The 17,773-nt window shown below is 44.7% G+C and overlaps 1 protein-coding gene across 5 annotated transcripts in view; it reads right to left on the reverse strand.

Moving 5' to 3' along the window:
- SLC6A16 (solute carrier family 6 member 16) overlaps positions 1-15,874 on the reverse strand; it is a 31,904-nt gene extending 16,030 nt beyond the window's left edge. Inside the window, exon 1 of one of the 5 annotated variants that reach the window (XM_033223997.1) lies at positions 8,854-9,031. The gene's annotated coding sequence lies outside the window, so the exon portion shown is untranslated. Of the gene's footprint in view, positions 1-7,981; positions 8,004-8,419; positions 8,833-8,853; positions 9,033-15,111 lie in introns of those variants that run through there. The other 4 variants (XM_033223994.1, XM_033223995.1, XM_033223996.1 and 1 more) reach the window with 4 other exon arrangements.
- Between the last annotated feature and the right edge of the window lie 1,899 nt (positions 15,875-17,773).

Below are 17,773 nucleotides of genomic sequence, written 5' to 3' on the forward strand. Positions count from 1 at the left end.
CAGGCTAGATTCTATGAACTCTTAAAATTAACCAACCAGGGATCTTTTCCAACCCAGAAGCCACAATGAGGAGAAATTCCTGTGAGTAAAACTAAATTGAGCAATACAAGAACAAGAATGATGAAGGATAGGCCAGACACAGGGGCTCATGCCTGTAATCCTAGTACTTTGGGAGGCCAAGGCAGGAGGATCATTTCAGGCCAGGAGTTCAAGATAAGCCTTGACAATGCAGTGAAAACCTATCTCTACCAAAAAAAAAAAAAAAAATTAAAATTAAAATTAGCCAGGCATAGTGGTACATGCCTGTGGTCCCAGCTATTTGGGAGGCTAAGTGGAGAGGACTGCTTGAGCCCAGGAGTTCAAGGTTGCAGTGCACTATGATCATACCACTGCACTCCAGCCTGAGCAACAGAGTGGGACCCTATTCCCTAAAAAAAATAAAATAAAATAGGCCAGGTGCAGTGGTTCATGCCCATAATCCCAGCACTTTGAGAAGCTGAGGTGGGAGGATCACTTGAGGTCAGGAGTTCAAAACAAGCCTGGCCAACATGGTGAAACCCCATCTCTACCAAAAAATACAAAAATTAGCCAGGCATGGTGGGACACGCCTGCAGCCCCAGCTACTCGGAAGGCTGAGGTGAGATAATCACTCAACTCCAGGAGGGGGAGGTTGCAGTGAACCAAGATCGCACTACTGCACTCCAGCTTGGGCAACAGAGGAAGACCCTATCTCAAAAATAATAATAATAATTTAATTAATTAATTAAAAATAATTTTAAGAAAACAGAGATGAAGGATATACAGGATCCAGATAAAAGGGGGGAGAAGAAATTTCCACTTTTGACCATGAAAGCAAAACAGTGTCTGGACTTACCTCCACAAAAACACTACAAAGCTGTACAAATAATTGAAACAACTATTTTCACATATTAAACAAAGGCAGTACAGCATTGCAATCTCTTTAAAAAAGGCCAAAAAACAAGGTAACTCATTGCATCATTGCCCTGTTTTTCTGCTACTGATTTCCAAACTTTGGCGCAGGAGGAAGAATACCAACAGAGCCTGGCAGTCTCAGTACTTGAGGCAAAAATCAGTTCAGGAAGGCTTAGGTGACTAGAATTAGCTGGGCTAAGTACTCAACAGAAGGGAGCCACAGAGAAAGAGCTCTAGGAATCTGGATAAAATACTTTTGAGCCATTAGCTAAATATCAACCTGCACATGTATTCTTATGAAACTTCATAAGAACAGGCAAAGAGTAAATTCCAAGGAAAGAAAATTGCTGAGGAACTATAGGTAAAGCAATTCCTAGAATTTGAAGAAGAACAAGAATTACTTAAGTTTCCACCAGCCAGTATGGAGAGACTTTACTGAATACTTGGAACATTCAAGGTGGCATAAACTAGCTCTAGTTCTAGTAGTAGGACTACTTTAGACCTGGAAAAAAAAAAAAAAAGTCTTAAAAGCAACTCTTAAAGAGCCGAAACTAATCTTCAAGTAACTGCCTGTTACAACAAAGGCCAACATTCCTTAAGATAATACAGACAAACCTAGCACTGAACAACAAAAAATTCATAATGTCAATCATCTAGTCAAAAATCACTAGACATGCAAAGAAGCAGGAAAAGTGACCCACAATTAGAAAACAAAAACACAAATGATTGACTAACGGAATTAACACATCATAACACTAAAATAGCTCTTACAAATATGCTCAGTATGGTCAAGGACTTGAAAGCATGAACAGAATGAGGAAATATCAGATAGCTAGCTAGCTAGACAGACAGACAGACAGATATTTTCTTTTTTGAGATGGAGTCTCACTCTGTTGCCTACACTGATCTCAGCTCACTGTAACTTCTGCCTCCACATTTCAAGAAATTCTCCTACCTCAGCCTTCCAAGTAGCTGGAATTACAGGTGTGCACCACCACACCTGGCTAATTTTTTTTTTTTTTTTTTTGTATTTTTAGTAGAGACAGGGTTTTGCCATGTGGCCAAGCTGGTCTCGAACTCCTGATCTCATGTGATCTGCCTGCCATGGCCTCCCAAAGTGCTGGGATTACAGGCACGAGACTCCATGACTGGCCATGATATATTTTAAAAATCAAATAAAACTTCTAGAGATGATACAACACCTGAAATGAAAATTTCACTGAAGATTACTGGCAGATTTTAATAAATCAGTGAACTTGAAGATATAGCAATAGAAACAATCCAAAATGAAGCACAAAGAGAAAAAAAAGACTGAAAACAATTACCAGAGCATTAGTGACTGTGGGACAATATCAAATGGCCTAAAATGTGTAACTTGAGGTCCAAAATAAAGGAAGGATATGAAAATGAAACCAGACCAACTTTCCAACAAGCCAGATGCCCAAAGAACTGAAGCTTGAGAAATTACATTTGTACAATGAGATGAACCTGCTGTATGTTGACCAACTCCTCTTGTTTACTCCTAATTCCTTCATATATATACGTATATATGTATATACGTATATATATGTATATATGTGTGTATATATGTGTATATATATGTGTGTGTATATATATATATGAAGAAAAGACTCACATAATTGAAAGGATAAAAGGACAGTTCTACAATAATTGGAGACTTTAATATCCCACTATGAACAACGGATAGAATGAGCAGACAGAAGATAAGCAAGGAAATAGACTTAACACAATAAACCAACTAGATCTAACAGATACATTCAGAACACTCTACCCAACAGCAGCAGCATACACATTCTTCTCAAGTGCACATGAAACATTTTCCAGGACAGACCACAAATTTGTGGGCCACAAATTTCCTTTTCTCAACAGAATTAGAAAGATAAATATCATACAAAATATCTTCTCTAGCCACAATAGGATGAAGTTAGAAATGAATAACAAAAGTAAAACTGAGGCCAGGCGCAGTGGCTCAAGCCTGTAATCCCAGCACTTTGGGGGGCCGAGATGGGCAGATCACGAGGTCAGGAGATCGAGACCATCCTGGCTAACACAGTGAAACCCCGTCTTTACTAAAAAATACAAAAAACTAGCCAGGTGAGGTGGCGGGCGCCTGTAGTCCCAGCTACTCGGGAGGCTGAGGCAGGAGAATGGTGTAAACCCAGGAAGTGGAGCTTGCAGTGAGCTGAGATTCGGCCACTGCACTCCAGCCTGGGCGACAGAGCGATACTCCCTCTCAAAAAAAGAAAAGAAAAAAAAAAGTAAAACTGAAACTTTTACAAATTTGTGGAAATTAAACACACTCTTAAACAACAAATGGGCCGGGCGCAGTGGCTCACACCTGTAATCCCAACACTTTGGGAGGCCGAGGCGGGCGGATCACGAGGTCAGGAGATCGAGACCATCCTGGCTAACAAGGTGAAACCCCGTCTCTACTAAAAATACAAAAAATTAGCCAGGCGTGGTGGCGGGCGCCTACAGTCCCGGCTACTCGGGAGGCTGAGGCAGGAGAATGGCATGAACCCAGGAGGCGGAGCTTGCAGTGAGCTGAGATTGCGCCACTGCACTCCAGCCTGGGCGACAGAGCGAGACTCCGTCTCAAAGAAAAAAAAAAAAAAAAGGATCAAAGAAGAAAATACAAGGTGAATTAGAAAATACAGATAAATGAAAATGAAAACACACATACTAAAATTTATGGGAGGCAACAAAAGCAATGCTAAGGGGGAAATTTATAACTATCAATAGTTACATTAAAAAACGAAAAAGAGGCTGGACACAGTGGCTCACACCTGTAATCCCAGCACTTTGGGAGGCTGAGGTGCGTGGATCACCTGAGATCAGGAGTTCAAGACCAGCTTGACCTACATACTGAAACCCCATCTCTACTAAAATACAAAAATCAGCTGGGCGTGGTGGTGGGTACCTGTAATCCCAGCTACTCAGGAGGCTGAGGCACGAGAATCATTTGAACCCAACCCAGGAGGCAGAGGTTGCAGTGAGCCGAGATCACACCACTGCACTCCAGCCTGGGCAACAGAGCAAGACTCCCTCTCAAAAAAAATAAATAAATAAATAAATAAAAAACAGACCTTGAATCAATAACCTAACTCTAAAACTTAAGAAACTAGAAAAGCAAACTAAATCCAAAGCAGAGATGAATAGAGAATAGAAAAACAATAGAGAATTCAAAAGTTGGTTCTTTAAAAATATCAACAGAATTGACGAACCTTTAACTAGATGTACTAAGAAAAAAAGAGAAGACTAAAATTATTAAAATCAGAAATGAAAATGGGAACATTATTACCAATTCTACAGAAATAGGAAGGATTATAAGAGAGTACTATGAACCTATGAACAACTGTACTCCAATAAACTGGACAACCTAGATTAAATGGACAAATTCCTAGAAATACAAAATCTACTAAGACTAAATCACAAAGAAACAGAAAATCTGAATAGATCTATAACTAGTAAGGAGATTTAATTGGCAATCAAAAATCTCTCAACAAAGAAAAGCTCTGGACCTGATAGCTTCATGGGTGAATTCTACTAAGCCTTTAATGAATTAATATCAATCCTTCTCAAACTTTTCCAAAAAATTGGAGAGGGAACACTTCCTCATTCATCCTATGAGGCCAACATTGTACTAATACCAGAGCCATACAAAGACACTACAAGAAAAGAACACTACAGACCAATATTCATTATGAACTTTGATGCAAAAATCCTAAACAAAATACTACCAAACCTAATTCAGCAGCATATTAAAAGGATTAGGCCGGGCGTGGTGGCTCAAGCCTGTAATCCCAGCACTTTGGGAGGCCGAGACGGGCGGATCACGAGGTCAGGAGATCGAGACCATCCTGGCTAACACTGTGAAACCCGTCTCTACTAAAAAATGCAAAAAACTAGCGGGCGAGGTGGCGGGCGCCTGTAGTCCCAGCTACTCGGGAGGCTGAGGCAGGAGAATGGCGTGAACCCAGGAGGCGGAGCTTGCAGTGAGCTGAGATCCGGCCACTGCACTCCAGCCCGGCGACAGAGTGAGACTCCGTCTCAAAAAAAAAAAAAAAAAAAGGATTATACCCCATGCCAAGTGGGATTTATTCCTGGAATGCAAGGATGGTTCTGCATACAAAAATCAATCAATATAATACACCACATTAACAGAATGAAAGAAAAACATGATCATCTCAATTGATGCAGAAAAAACATTTGACAAAACTCAATACCCTTTCATGATTTAAAAAAAAACAACTCAACAATCTAGGAGTTAAAGGAAAATATGGCTGGGCATGGTGACTCATGCCTGTAATCCCCACTTTGGGAGGCCTGATGACCAGCTGAATACAGGAGTTCAAGACCAGCCTGGGGCCAGGTGCAGTGGCTCACATCTGTAATCCCAGCACTTTGGGAGGCCGAGACAGGTGGATCACCTGAGGTCAGAGTTCAAGACCAGCCTGGCCAACATGGTGAAACCTGCTCTCTACTAAAAATACAAAAATTAGCCAGATGTGGTGGCATGCACCTGTAGTCCCAGCTACTTGGGAGGCTAAGGCTGGAGAATCGCTTGAACCCCAGAGGCAGAGGTTGCAGTGAGCAAAGATCATACCACTACACTCCAGCCTGGGTGACAGAGCAAGACTCCATCTCAAAAAACAAACAAACAAAACAAAAACAAACAAAACACAGCCTGGGCAACAAAATGAGACCTCATTTCAACAAAAAAATTTTTTTAGCTACTCAAGAGGCTGAGGTGGGAGAATCACTTCAGCCCAGGAGGTCAAGGCTACAGTGAGCCATGATGACACCATTACACTCCAGCCTGGGTGACAGAGTGAGACCATGTCTCAGAAAAAAAAAAAAAAAGGAAAATATCCCAACATAATAGCCATATACGAAAAATTCACAGCAAATGTCATACTTAATGATGAAAGACTGAAAGCTTTCCCTCTAAGATTAGAAACAAGTGTAGAATGCCTACTTTTGCCACTTTTATTCAACATAGTACTGGAAGTCCTAGCCAGAGAAATTAGGCAAAAATATAAATAAATAAAAGGAAACCAAACTAGAAAGATGATATGATCTTATACGTAGAAAATCCTAAAAATTTCATCAAAAAATTTTTTGAGCTAATAAATGAATTCAGCAAAGTAGCAGGATACAAAGTCAACAATCAAAACTCAGTTGCATTTTTATACACTAACAATGAACAATCTGAAAAGAAAATTATGAAAACAATTCAATTTGTAATAGCATCAGAAAGAAAAAAATACTTAAGAATTAATTTGGTCAGGCACGATGGCTCACACCAGTAATCCCAGCACTTTGGGAGGCCAAGGCGGGGGATCACCTGAGGTCGGGAGTTCGAGACCAGTCTGAACAACATGGAGAAACCCCGACTCCATTACTGAGTTACCCGGGCATGGTGGCACATGCCTGTAATCCCAGCTACCCAGGAGGCTAAGGCAGGAGAATCGCTTGAACCCAGGAGGCAGAGGTTGCAGTGAGTCAAGATTGTGCCATTGCGCTCTAACCTGGGCAACAAGAGCGAAACTCCATCTCAAAAGAAAAAAAAAAAAAAACCAAGAAGGTGAAAGACATGTACAAAGAAAACTACAAAGCATTGCTGAAAAAGATTAAAGGAGACATAAATAAATGGAAAAATATCCCATGTTCACAGGCTGGAAGACTTAATACTGTTAAGATGTCAGTGTTACCCAAAGCAATCTACAGATTTAGTAGCTTTTTTATTTTTTTATTATTTTATTTTTTTTTGCAGAAACAGAAAAACACGTCCTAAAACCAACATGAAATCTCAAGGGACCCTGAATAGCCAAAATAATCTTGAAAAAGAAGAAAAATGCTGGGGTACTCACATTTCCTGATTTCAAAAAATATTACAAAGCTATAGTAATCAAAATAGTGTGTTACCCGCATAAAGATACAGACTAAGGGAACAGAATAGAGGGCCCAGAAACAATATATGGAAAAATGACTTTTTACAAGGGTGCCAAGACCACTCAGTGAGTAAAGGACAGTCTTTTCAACAAATGATGCTGGGAAAACTGGATGATGTATATGCAAAAGAGTAAAGATGGACTCTTACCTGACACCACATACAAATACGCAAAATAAACCAAAGACCTAAATGTAACACTTAAAATTAGAAAATTCTTAGAAGAAAACATATGACAAAAGCTTCATGATAGTGCATCTGCAATGAATTATTGGATATGACACCAAAGGCAAAAGCAACAAAAGAAGAAACAGACAAACAGAACTTCATTAAAATGTTTTAAATTTGTGCATCAAGAGACACTATCGAAGGGGTGAAAAGACAACCCACAGAATGGGAGGAAATATTTGCAAATCATATGTCTAATAAGAGATTAATATTCAGAATATATAGAGAACTCCTAAAACTCAACAACAAAGAAACAAACAACACAATTCAAAAATGGGCAAAAGACTTTTAAATAGACATTTCTCCAAGGAAGACATACCAGTCTCCAAAAAGCACATGAAAAGATGTTTGACATCACTAATCATTAAGGAAATGCAAATGAAAACTACAATGAGATAACACCTCACATCCATTAGGATGGCTAACATAAAAAGGCAGAAAATAAGAACTGTTGGTGAGGATGTGGAGAAATTGGAATCCTTATGCCTTGCTCATCAGAATGTAAAATGGTGCAACCACCATGGAAAACACTATGGTGGTTCCTCAAAAACTTAAAAATAGAATTACCATATGATCCAGCAATTCCACTTCTGGGTATACACCCAAAATAACTGAAAACCAGGCCTGTAGTGGCTCAGCCTGTAATCCCAGCTCTTTGAAAGGCTGAGGTGGAAAGATTGCTTGAACCCAGAGGTTCGAGGCTGTAGTGAGCAGTGATCGTGCCACTGGACTCCAGCCTGGGAGACAGAGAGAGACCCTGTCTCATAAAAATAATAATAATAGGCTGGGTGCGGGGGTTCACGCCTGTAATCTCAGCACTTTGGGAGGCTGGAGCCGGTGGATCACCTGAGGTCAGGAGTTTGAGATCAGCCTGGCGTGCGCCTACAGTCCCAGCTACTCGGGAGGCTGAGGCAGGAGAATCGCTTGAACCTGGGAGGCAGAGGTTGCAGTGAGCTGAGATCACACCACTGCACTCCAGCCTGGGTGACAGAGTGAGACTCCATCTCAACAAAATAAATAAAAAATAATAGATTCATGTTTCTTAAACACATTCTAGAATAGTTGTCCTTAAAAACAAGCTTTACAGAAGTGAGAGAACTGAGTTTTGGCTAACTGGCCACTTTCAACACCCATAAAGCCCCTTGAGCCCCAGGCAGACTCCTCCTCCCATATGGGTGCAACCCTCCATGGCGCCCCTGCACCGTCATCCCAAGCAACTCCTGAGCTCATGCCCTGTGGGGAGTGCTCAGGATCCCCCAGAAATGCCCATTCCCCTCACATTACCTCCTTCCCTGGAACTATAACCTCCAAAAAAGGAAAATAGGGAGCTGGTGTCCCATTTCTTCAAAAAGCAGAAAATAACTGCCCTAACAGACCAGTGAAGGGGCTGGACCCGGGTTTCTGCCACCCAGGCAGTTGACACTGATGGCTTTCCCCAAAGGCAGGGACTGATGGCTGAATCCTGTTAAGGAATTGGCTCAAACTCAGACTGGATGAGTAAGGAAAGCAGAAGACAGTTTCTTGTGTCCTACGTGGGGGGTAAAGGAGGGACGCCTTTGCCTCCTCAGCTCCACAGAGCCCAGGGCAACCAGGAGGCTCCCAGCCAACTGTCACCCGTCAGGGGAGCCCAGTGAGCCCGGGCCTGGAAAATGGCGCCCGGCCCCACACACCCCAGATCTGGGAACGTTTCAGGACTCCCTGGGCCAAGTGACCCTCACCCTAGCCCCGAGGCTTCTGCCAGGTTCTTCAGTCCAGCCAGTCAGACAAAAATGAGGGTGAAGAAGCCCCAGCTGAGAAGCCTAGCAACCTCTTCAGGCCCCTTCAGGCGTCGACGGATCAGTTCGGGCAATACCCTTCGATCTGCGTGGCTCGCGGCCTTTCCCGCGGATTCTCTGCGCATGCGCCGCCGCCGCCGCCGCCACGGCCCCTCAGGCCTTCCCTAGTACCATAGCGAATGCTTTCGCCACTCCACCCTCCCCAACTCCCTGGTCTCTGCCTGCACGCACGTGCGCACATCCTCTGACTGCTCACGCGCTGCACCACACCCCATACCCCATCCCATCCCATCACAGACACCCACGACGCCACACTTCAGGCAGGGTTCTAAGACAAGTCCCTTCTCTGATGCATGCGCTTTGCTTCCACTTCCACGTAAGGAAGAAGAGGTGATGAAGTGGGAGAATCGTCTCATTCATTCCTTCTAGCCTTCAAACCTTTCACACTTAAAGATCGCCTACTAGAAAACAAACCTTAAATATGCGTCCAACAAGGCAGAGAGGGACGTTGCCTTAAGAGGGCTCAGAAGCCTACTAGGTTGCAGACAAGAATAAAAAACTCAAAGATTTACTTAGGTCATCCGTTCTCATACTTTGTGGTCTCTTAAGAATTATTAAGGACTCCAATAATTTATGAGTTATATTTATATGGGTTGTATGTTTATGTAAGTTGTATCTATCAATATTAAATTTCTAAAATAATCATTGTTTAAAAATTCATTATGTGTCAAAATAACATTTTTATTTAAAATAACTATAGTTTCTACACCAAAAGAAACTTTGGGGCCGGATGCAGTGGCTCACGCCTGTAATCCCAACACTTTGGGAGGCCAAGACAGATGGATCACGAGATCAGGAGTTCGAGACTAGCTTGGCCAACATTGTGAAACCCCGTCTCTACTAAAAGTAAAAAAAAAAAAAAATTAGCCGGGCGTGGTGGCACAGGCCTGTAATGCCAGCTACTGAGGACCCTGAGGCAGGAGACTCGTTGGAACCCAGGAGGTGGAGGTTGCAGTGAGCCAAGATTTTGCCACTGCACTCCAGCCTAGGCGACAGAGCAAGACTCCGTCTCAAGAAATTTTTGGGAGAAGAATGGCATTTTACATTTTTGCAAATCTCTTTAATGTCTGGCTTCATAGAAGACAGCTGGATTCTCATATCTGCTTCTGCACCAAGTGTGTCAAAATAGTTCATGTCTTGTACCTTCTGGCAAACATTACTATATTCAAAGAGGAAATGAGAGTGAAAGGCAAATAACAACCTAGTAGTATTATGAAAATAATGTTCACCTCATGGAACCCCAAAAGTGTTTCACGAGCCCCCAGGAGTCCCTGGGCCACACTTTGAGAATCACAGGCTTAAATTGTTATGATTGAACAAAGAGATGAAGAGGAAATTTTGGGGGTGCTCTAAGAGTGCATCACAATTCTTGGGAATCATTCAATCCTTCAACACGTATTTATCGAGAGTCTACTAAATGCTAGGAGCTGGGAATAGTGTAGAGAACAAAACAGGCCCCATTCCTGCCCTCACTTTGCTTCACACAACAAGAAAACACATATATGATGATATCACAAATAATTACATTATAAAGTGTATTAAGTGCTATGACAGAACAGGCATGGTGGCTCACGCCTGTAATCCCAGCACTTTGGAAGGCCAAGGTGGGCAGATCACATGAGACCAGGAGTTCAAGACCAGCCTGACCAATATGGTGAAACCCCATCTCTACTAAAAATACAAAAATGAGCCTGGCATGGTGGTGCACACCTGTAATCCCAGCTACTCAGGTGGCTGAGGCACAAGAATCACTTAAAACCGTGAGGCAGAAGTTGCAGTGAGCCAAGATCACACTATTGCACTCCAGCCTGGGTGATAGGGTAAGAACCTGTCTCAAGAAAAAAAAAAAAAAGTTATGACAGAAAAAGGCCATAGACCTATTTATTTTTATCTACCTTTTTTTTTTTTTTGAGACAGAGTCTCACTGTCACCCAGACTGAAGTGCAGCAGCACAATCTCAGCTCACTGCAACCTCCGCCTCCCGGGTTCAAGCAATTCTTCCTGCCCCAGCCTTCCGAGTAGCTGGGGTTGCAGGTGCCTGCCATTACACTTGGCTAATTTTCATATTTTTAGTAGAGACAGGGTTTCGCCATGTTGGCCAGGCTGGTCTTGAACCCCTGACCTCAGATGATCTGCCCTTCTCAGCCTCCCAAAGTGCTGGGATTACAGGCATGAGCCACAGCACCTGGCCCATAGACCTAATTTAGAAGGAGGATTTCTCTAAGGAAATAACACTACAGCTGAGGCTTAAAGGATGATTTACCAGGTGAAAACTGTGTGTGAACATCTCAAGCCTCGAGGCTGTCCACAGGCCCTGAGGCAGGGCAAACTGTGAGTTCAAGGCACCAGGAAAAGTCTCAGTCGGTCAATAAATATTTATTGAATTATGTGCCCCACACTATCCTAGACCCCTGGGATACAGTTATGAAAAAGATTTTACATTCCAGTTGCACAAAGAGAGTACATGCCTAAACAGAAAGAATTTCAGAGAGTAAGAGTGCTGACAGGGAGTTACTTTAGACAGGGTAGTCAAGAAGGACCCTTGGGGGAAGTGATATTTAAGCAGAGAGCTGAAGGAGATGAGGAAGGGAGCCTTGTGAACAGCATGCGGGAGAACATTCCAGGCAAAGAAAATGGCAACAGCAAAGGCCTTGAGGCAGAAGTACACTTGGAAATGGCAAGGAGTCTGATATGAATGGATCCCAGTGATTGACGAAAGGGTTGCAACAGATCAGATCAGAGAAGTGGCAGGGGCCAGACTATCATTTGGAGGCCCTTATGGGTCATGGTCGCAAATTTTTTTTTTTTTTCTGGGTGAGATGAAAGCTATTTGAGGGTTGTGAGTCAAGGAGTGACTTTCATTTTAACAGCAGGACCCCCCTGGCTTCTGGGCAGAGAATAGGGTGTATGGGTGTATTCCTCTGTTTTCCCACTGCTATAAAGAACTGCTCAAGACTGGATAATTTACAAAGAAAAGAGGTTTAATTGACTCACAGTTCAGCTTGGCTGGGGAGGCCTCAGGAAACTTACAATCACGGCAGAAGGCAAAGGGGGGAAAAAAAGATACCTTCTTCACAAGCGAAGCGGGGAAGAGCCCCCTTATAAAACCCTCAGAGCCCCTTATAAAACCATCAGATCTCGTGAGAACTCACTCCCTATCACAAGAACAGCCTAGGGAAACCACCCCCATGATTCAATTATCTCCACCTGCTCTCTCCTTTGACCCACCAGGATTATGGACATTACAATTCAAGATGAGAGTTGGGGTGGGGACACAGCCGAATCGTATCAGTGGGCTAAGGATAGAAGCAGAGAGCCCAGTCAGGAAGAAATCTCTAGTCCAGGCAAGAGATGGTGGTGATTAGATCTCGGTAATAGCAATGGAGATGGTGAAAAGTGGTCAAATTCTGGATCTACTTCAAGAATAGAGCCGACATGATTTGTTGACAGATTGTGCGGTGGTTTTAAAATACGTCTGCAAATTCTTTGACACTTTGAAAAATAAAGTCTATTTCCCCAATCTTTGAGTGCAGTCTCTCCTTAACGACTGGCTTCCAATGAACAGAAGTAATGGTGGGGAACTTCGGGACTAGGTCATAAAAAGCATTCCTGTTTCTCACTTGCCCATTCCTTTCAACTGATTTATTAAAGGAAGCCAGCCACCATACGGCAAGGACACTCAAGCAATCTGTGAAGAGATCCATATAAGAGAAGAGCTGAAATTTCCTGCCAGCAACCAGCACCAGGTGAGTGAACCATGGTGAAGTGGATCCTCCAGCCGCAGTTAAATCTCCAGATGACTGCAGCCCCAGCCAACATCTTGACTGCAACCTCATAAAACACTGAGCAGAAATCATCCAAATAAGCTGCTCCCTGATTCCTGATCCACAAAAACTACAGTAGATAAGAAATATTTATTGTTTTTTCTTTTCTGAGACAGAGTTTCGCTGTTGCCCAGGCTGAAGTGCAGTGGTGCGATCTCAACCCACCACAACCTCCACGTCCCGGATTCAAGTGATTCTCCTGCCTCAGCCTCCCGAGTAGCTGGGACTACAGGCATGCGTCACCATGTCCGGCTAATTTTTGTATTTTTAACAGAGACAGGGTTTCACTATGTTGGCCAGGCTGGTCTCGAACTCCTGACCTCGTAATCCGCCTGCCTCAGCCTCCCAAAGTGCTGGAATTATAGGCGTGAGCCACTGCTCCTGGCCTAAGAAATGTTTATTGTTTTCAACTGCTAAGTTTGGGGTAATTTGTTACAGACCATTAGAAAACTAACGGTGATTAGGTTTGGGGGTGAGAGAGAGGAATCAAGAATGACTCAGGCGGGAGCAGTGGCTTGCACCTGTAATTCCAGCACTTTGCGAGAGCGAGGTGGGAGGATTGCTTGAGGCTAGGAGTTTGATAGTAGGATACTAGCCTGGCCAACATAGCAAGGCCTTGTCACTTAAAGGAAAGAAAATAAAATTGTTTTTTATTAGCCAGGTGTGGTGGCACGCATCTGTTGTCCCAGCTACTCAGGAGGCTGAGTGGGAGGATCACTTGAGCCCAGGAGATTGAGGCTGCAGTGAGTCATGATCATGCCACTGCACTCCAGCCTGCATGACACAGCGAGACCTAAAAAAAAAAAAAAAAAAAAAAAAAAAAAATTCCAAAACTTTGGGCCTGCAGAATTGAAAGATGAAGTAACAATTTACTGAAAAGGAAAGCACTGGAGTGTGCACGAGTTGGGAGGGAATCAATAGTCTCGTTTTGGACGTGTTAAGTTTGAGATGTCGATTACACAGCCAAAGGGAGAGGTTAACTTGTCCTTCACTGCAAGGAGACCTGGGAAATGAATCCCCCTGAGTCTGCAGTTCAGAGGAAAGTTTGAGGCTAGGCATATAAATGGATAAGTCACCAGTATTGTAGATTGCCATGAACACTATGGGACTGCATGGTATCATCTCGTGAGTGAGTGTAGCTGGAAAGGGTTGGGACTCCCCAAATTTTAGAAGCTAGAAAAAGGAAGATCCACTGAGGATTGAGCAGAACCAGCCAGTGAAAAAGGAAGGAAGAAAAGCAAGAGGGAATTTGCCAATAAAGGAGGAGGGGATCAGGTGAATTAAATGGGTAGAATTGCTGTTCTCAAATGTTAGTGCACATCAGAGTCACCAGGAAGGCTTGTTAAAACACAGATCGCCAGGCCAGGTGCAGTGGCTTGCCTGTAATCCCAGGACTTTGGGAGGCCAAGGTGGGTGGATCACCTGAGGTCAGGAGCTCAAGACCAGCCTGGCCAAATTGGTGAAACCCTGTCTCTACTAAAAATACAAAAATTAGCTGAGCATGATGGTGGGCGCCTGTAATCCTAGTTACTCAGGAGGCTGAGGCGGGAGAATTGCTTGAACCCGGGAGGCGGAGGTTGCAGTGAGCCGAGATCGTGCCATTGCACTCCAGCCTGGCTGACAAAGTGAGACTCAAAAAGAAAAAAAAAAACCCCACACACAGATTGCTAGGCCCTGCTCCCAGAGTGTCTGATTGAGCAGGTGTATTCGCTTCCTGAGACTGCTGTATAAATTACTACAAACTTAGTGGCTTAAAGCAACAAATATATACATATATATATATATATAATCTCACAGTTCTGGATGCCAAAAGTCCGAAATTAAGGTGTTAGCACGCCATTTCCTTCAAAGGCTCAGAGGAGAATCCTTCCTTGACTCTTCAGTTTCTGGTAGCTCCTGGTGTTCCTCCCTCCCACCCCCCCGTAGGGTCTTGCTCTGTCATCCAGGCTGGAGTGCAGTGGTGCAATCACGGCTCACTGCAACTTCGATCTCCCAGGCTCAAGCAATCCTCCCTCAGCCTCCTGAGTAGCTGGGACTGTAGGCACATACCAAAGCCCAGATAATTTTTTTGTTATTGTAGACAGGGTCTATGTTGCCCAGGCTGGTCTCGAACTCCTGGGCTCATGTGATCCTCCTGCCTCGGTGTCCCAAAGTGCTGGGATTATAGCCACCTCACCTGGCCCATAATAATGTTTTGATATATATAGTGTATGCAGTAACAGGTATTCTATTTGTAGTTGTTAGGATGTTTAAGGTTACCTGCTTTAACAAACAACCCTAAAATCTTAGTAGCTTAATACAATAGGTTCTTACTTACATAAAGTCCAGAATGCTTTATGTAAGTCCAAGGATAATTCTCAGCTTCCTGCAGCCAGTGAGTGAAGGCAGAAAGAGTAAGGATTATGGAGGACATTCTAGACTGAGTCTGGAAATGGGCTACTTCCCTTCTGCACTCATTCCATTGGCCCAAGACCAGTCACATGACCTCAACTTCACTGCAAGGAGACCTGGGAAATGAAGTCCTCCTGTGTGCCTAGGAAAAAAGAAACCAAGTTGGTGAGCATGGAAGCTGCAGTGAGCCATGATTGCACCACTGCACTCTGCCACCTACCCTTTGACTTCTGGTTACTCATGAACTCACCTCTGAAGAAGGATCAGTGGGTGGGAAGAAGGGATTGGTGTATTAGTGTCCCATGGCTGAAATAGCAAATTACCACAGACTTACTACTTAGAACAACAGAAATTTATTCTTGCATAGTTCTGTAGGCCAGAGTCCAAAATCAAGGTGTCACCAGGGCCCCGCTCCTTCCAGAGGCTCTGAGAGAAAATCAGTTCTTTGCATCTTCCAGCTCCTGGTGACTCCAGGAGTTCCTCGGCTTGTAGCTGCAGAACTCCAGTCTCTGTGTCTACCATCGCATGGTGCTCTCCTCTTCTGTGTCTTCTCCGCTGTGTGTTTCTTAAGACACTTGTCAGCCGGGTGCGGTGGCTCATGCCTGTAATCCCAGAACTTTGGGAAGCCGAAGTGGGTGGATCACGAGGTCAGGAGTTCAAGACCAGCCTGGCCAAGATGGTGAAACCCCACCTCTACTAAAAATACAAAAATTAGCTGGGTGTGCACTCCCAGCTACTCAGGAGACTGAGGCAGAGAACTGCTTGAACCTGGGAGGCGGAGGTTGCAGTGAGCTGAGACTGTGCCACAGCATTCCAGCCTGGGTGACAGACTTGTCTCAAAAAAAAAAAAAAAAAGGGGGACACTTGTCATCAGATTTAGGGGCCACACAGATAATTCAGGATCTTGGGATCCTGAATGTAATTACACCTGCAAAACCCCTTTTTTCCAAATAAGGTCACCACAAGTTCTGAGGATTAGGACATAGACTATCTTTTTGGAGAACGACATGCAACCCATTACAATCAGCTATAATTATTTTTGTAGAAAACGATGGGAACCTGACTTAGGATGGTGGCCTTGGAGAGAAGTGGGTGGGTTTGCAATGTATGTCAGTGGTAGAGCAGCGGCGTTGGTGGTGGTTAGAAACAGAAGCTGAGGGGCTGGGCACGGTGGCTCACACCTGTAATGTCAGCACTTTGGGAGGCCGAGGCAGGTGGATCACTTGAGGTCAGGAGTTCAAGACCAGCCTGGCCAACATGGCAAAACACTGTCTCTACTAAAAATACAAAAATTGGTCAGGTGTGGTGGTGCAACGCCTGTAATCCCAGCTACTCGGGAGGCTTGAGACGGGAGAATCGCTTGAACCCGGGAGGCAGAGGTTGCAGTGAGCCATAATCGTACCACTGCACTCCAGCCTGGGCAACAGAGTGAGACTCCATCTCAAAACAAACAACAACAACAAAAAAAAAACCCGGGTGTGGTGGCTCATGCCTGTAATCCCAGCACTTGGGGAGGCCGAGGTGAGCAGATCACTTGAGGTCAGGAGTTCGAGGTCAGCCTCCAGAGTCTGAGGCAGAAGAATCACTTGAACCCAGGAGGAGGAGGTTGCAGTGAGCCGACTGCACCACTGTACTCTAGCCTGGGCGAAGAGCAAGACTCTGTCTCAACAACAACTGAAAAAATAAAATCTGAGGGATGAGCGGGGTGGTGACTCAGTGTTTGGATACAGAACTGTGTGGCTCAGGTCTGGGTTTCAAAAAGACCCCTCTGGGGCTCTGTGGGGCATAGACTGGAGGGAGAGACTAGAAGCCAGGGAGAAGCCTAGAGTCAGGGTCCAGGTAGGAGAGCAGGAGCCCGGAGCCTACCTGAGCCCTCAGGACAGAGAAGAGGGGTGGAGTGGAGACTCAGGAGGCAGGAGGGGTCTGGTTTAGAGACTGATGCGCTGTTGGGGGAGAGGGGACAAGATGGGGCTTTGACCCCATGACTAGACAGATGGTGGGGCTGCCTCAGATGAGGAAACCAGGTGAGAGAATTTGGGGACATCAGGGGAAACTGCAGAGGACACTGGGTGTGCACCTGCAACCAGGTACTGCAGACCCAGATCTGACTGTCAGGATCCCAGGCTCAGTGCCTCCTCCTCTGGGGCCTCTGCTCCTCGGGCCCCACTGCAGAGGCAGGAAGTACCGCCTGATGCTCAGCTTCCGCTGGGGGTGTTGGCACGGCCCAGCGCCCTCTCTACTCCCAGGGACCTTCCAACCTCGAGCCTGTAGCACTTTCACTTCCCCAGGTACCCAGCCCCTGCCCCCAGCACCTGGGTGCTCCCTGGTCCCGAACAGGCTGCAGACTCTGAGAGGTGCAAAGACAAGCAGGGAAGGGGGAGACAGAGAAAGGAAGACAGGCTGGGCACAGTGGCTCACACCCATACTCCCAGCACCTTAGGAGGCCAAGGCAGGAGGATCACTTGAGCCCAGAAATTTGAGACCAGCCTGGCAACACAGTGAGACTCCCATCGCTACAAAAATGAAGAAAATCAGCCAGGCTTGGTGGTGTGCACCTGTAGTCCCAGCCACTTGGGAGGCTGAAGTGC

Source organism: Trachypithecus francoisi, unplaced genomic scaffold (assembly GCF_009764315.1).
Source record: "Trachypithecus francoisi isolate TF-2019V2 unplaced genomic scaffold, Tfra_2.0 Lachesis_group12, whole genome shotgun sequence".
NCBI classification, from domain to species: domain Eukaryota; kingdom Metazoa; phylum Chordata; class Mammalia; order Primates; family Cercopithecidae; genus Trachypithecus; species Trachypithecus francoisi.